A 3482-nucleotide genomic window follows, 5' to 3' on the forward strand; every position below is an offset into this window, starting at 1 on the left:
ATATTCTCTTCTCGACGCCAGTTAGCTGCCGCTCTCTTTTTCCCATAACGTACCGAAAAAACTTTTACCTCATAATTGGAATTATCCCACCAAACTCTTCTTTCTTTCAAGAACAAAGGTTCCTTCCGAGCATTCTTTATTATATTTATAATCCCTTCTTTATAAGCAATTTCTTTCAGGTATTGTTTAAAATCCACACCCCTGAACCGATCTTAACTCTGCTGTTCCTAATTCTAAGAACCAAAGCCGAGTGATCACTAAAAAATACTTTTTTATAATAAATCTCCATCACCTCAGAACTTAACCCTTCCCGCATTAACACAAAATCTATTCGGCTCTGTTTTAAAACATCACCCACTCAATCTGATCTGGAGAACTCCCTTTTTATGGGGTTCTGATCGCTCCATAAGTCTCTCAAATTTAAATTTGCCATCATTTTTACAATCATCCCTCTGGAGTTATCATCCTTAAAGGTCATCTGGGCTGAAATGTCCATCCAAGATAAAAATACATTAAAATCCCCCACTATACAAGGATTTTCCACCTCTGCCGCTTCAGTGAATAACCCCCGAAAAAACTCGCGACACTTGCAATGGTTGTTCGGTGCATAGATATTAAAGAGATCGCAATTAAATCCCTCCAATTTTACCCTTAGCCGTAAAAATCTCCCCTCAGCATCCTTGTCCATCAAGGCAATGTTCTCTTTTATGGACGGACTCACCAAACAGCCACCCCTCTACGGTTATTGTTTGCACAACTTGCAAACACCTCTCCCTTCCAAACCTTCTGAACTCTTTCTAGAATATCCTCATAGAAACATGGAAACATAGAAGATAGGAGCAGGAGGAGGCCATTCGGCCCTTCGAGCCTGCTCCGCCATTCAATGTGATCATGGCTGATCATCCAAATTCAGTACCCTGTCCCTGCCTTCTCCCCATATCCCTTGATCCCTTTAGCCTTAAGAAATATATCCAACTCTTTTTTGAATATATTTAATGAACTGGCTTCCACCGCTCTCTGTGGTAGAGAATTCCACAGGTTCACCACTCTCTGGGTGAAGAAATTCCTCCTCATTTCAGTCCTAAATGGCTTACCCCTTATCCTTAGACTATGACCCCTGGTTCTGGACTCCCTGGCCATCAGAAACATCCTTCCTGCATCTAGTCTGTCCAGACCTGACAGAATTTTATAGGTTTCGATGAGATCCCCTCTCAATCTTCTAAACTCCAGTGAGTATAAGCCCAATCGACACAATCTCTCCTCATACGTCATTCCTGCCATCCCAGGTATCAGCCTGGTGAATCTTCGCTGCACTCCCTCCATGGCAAGAACGTCCTTCCTCAGGTAAGGTGACCAAAACTGCACACAATACTCAAGGTGCGGTCTCACCAAGGCCCTGTACAACTGTAGCAAGACATCCTTGTTCCTGTACTCGAACCCTCTTGCTACGAAGGCCAACATACCATTTGCCTTCTTAACCGCCTGCTGCACCTGCATGCTTACCTTCAGCGACTGGTGCACAAGGACACCCAGGTCTCTTTGCACTTCCCCTTCTCCCAATCTATTGCCATTCAAATAATAATCTGCCTTCCTGTTTTTGCCACCAAAGTGGATAACCTCACATTTATCCACATTATAGTGCATTTGCCATGTTTCTGCCCAATCACCCAACCTGTCCAAATCGTACTGGAGTTTCCCGACATCCTCCTCGCAGCTTACCCTCCCGCCCAGCTTTGTGTCGTCTGCAAATTTGGAGATATTACATCCAATTCCCTCGTCCAGATCATTAATATATATTGTGAACAGCTGGGGTCCTAGGACCGATCCTTGCGGTACCCCACTAGTCACTGCCTGCCACTCGGAAAACGACCCGTTTATTCCAACTCTTTGCTTTCTGTCCGCCAACCAGTTCTCTATCCAAGTCAATACCTTGCCCCCAATCCCATGTGCCTTAATTTTGCACGCTAATCTCTTGTGTGGGACCTTATCGAAAGCCTTCTGAAAGTCCAAATACACCACATCCACTGGTTCTCCCTTATCTATTTTACCAGTTACATCCTCAAAAAATTCCAGTAGATTAGTCAAGCATGATTTACCTTTTGTAAATCCATGTTGACTTTGTCCGATCCTGTCACTGCTTTCCAAGTGCTCTGCTATTACATCTTTTATAATAGACTCCAGCATTTTCCCCACTACCGATGTCAGGCTTACCGGTCTATAATTCCCCGCTTTTTCTCTACCACCTTTTTTGAATAGCTACCCTCCAATCCATGGGTACCGTTCCAGAGTCTATCGAGTTCTGGAAGATGACCAGTAATGCATCTACTATCTCTAGGGCCACTTCCTTAAGTACCCTGGGATGTAGACCATCAGGCCCTGGGGATTTATCGGCCTTCAGTCCCATCAATTTTCCTAACACCATTTCCCTACAAATACTGATTTCTTTCAGTTCCTCTCTTTCATCAGACCCTATGTTCCCCGGCATCTCTGGGAGGTTATTTGTGTCCTCCTTTGTGAAGACAGAACCAAAGTATGTATTTAGTTGGTCTGCCATTTCCTTGTTTCCCATTATAAATTCCCCTGATTCTGACTGTAAGGGACCTACGCTTGACTTCACCAATCATTTTCTCTTCACATATCTATAAAAGCTTTTACAGTCAGTTATTATGTTCCCTGCAAGCTTACTCTCATATTCTATTTTCCCTTTCTTAATTAATCCCTTTGTCCTCCTTTGTTGACTCCTAAACTGCTCCCAATCCTCAGGATTATTGCTTTTTCTAGCCAATTTATATGTCCTCTCCTTGGATCTTATTCTATCCCTAATTTCCCTTGTTAGCCATGGTTGAGTCACCTTTTTTGTTTTATTTTTATGCCAAACTGGGATGAACAAATTCTGTAGCTCATCCATTCGGTCTTTGAATGTTTGCCATTGCCTATCCACCGTCAACCCTTTGAGCGCCATTCCCCACTCAATCCTACCCAACTCGCTCCTCAGACCATCGTAGTTTCCTTTATTTAAATTGAGGACCCTTGTCTCTGAGTCAACTACTTCATTCTCCATCTTAATGAAGAATTCGATCATATTATGATCGCTCCGACCCAAGGGGCCTCGTACAACAAGATTGCTAATTAATCCTTTCTCGTTACATAATACCCAGTCTAAGATGGCCTGATCTCTGGTTGGTTCCTCGACATATTGGTCCAGGAAACCATCCCGTAAACACTCCAGGAATTCCTCCTCCACAGTATTGTTACTAATTTGGTTGGCCCAATCTATATGTAGATTAAAGTCACCCATGATGACTGCTGTGCCCTTATTGCACGCTTCTTTAATTTCCCTTTTAATGCCATCCCCAACCTCCACCTTACTGTTTGGAGGTCTATATACCACTCCCACTAATGTTTTTTTCCCCTTAGTATTTCTCAATTCTACCCATACAGATTCCACATCATCAGAGCTAATATCCTTCATTACAGTTGTA

Source organism: Somniosus microcephalus, unplaced genomic scaffold, assembly GCF_052327205.1.
Source record: "Somniosus microcephalus isolate GS21.2 unplaced genomic scaffold, FLI_Smic_1.0 scaffold635, whole genome shotgun sequence".
NCBI lineage: Eukaryota > Metazoa > Chordata > Chondrichthyes > Squaliformes > Somniosidae > Somniosus > Somniosus microcephalus.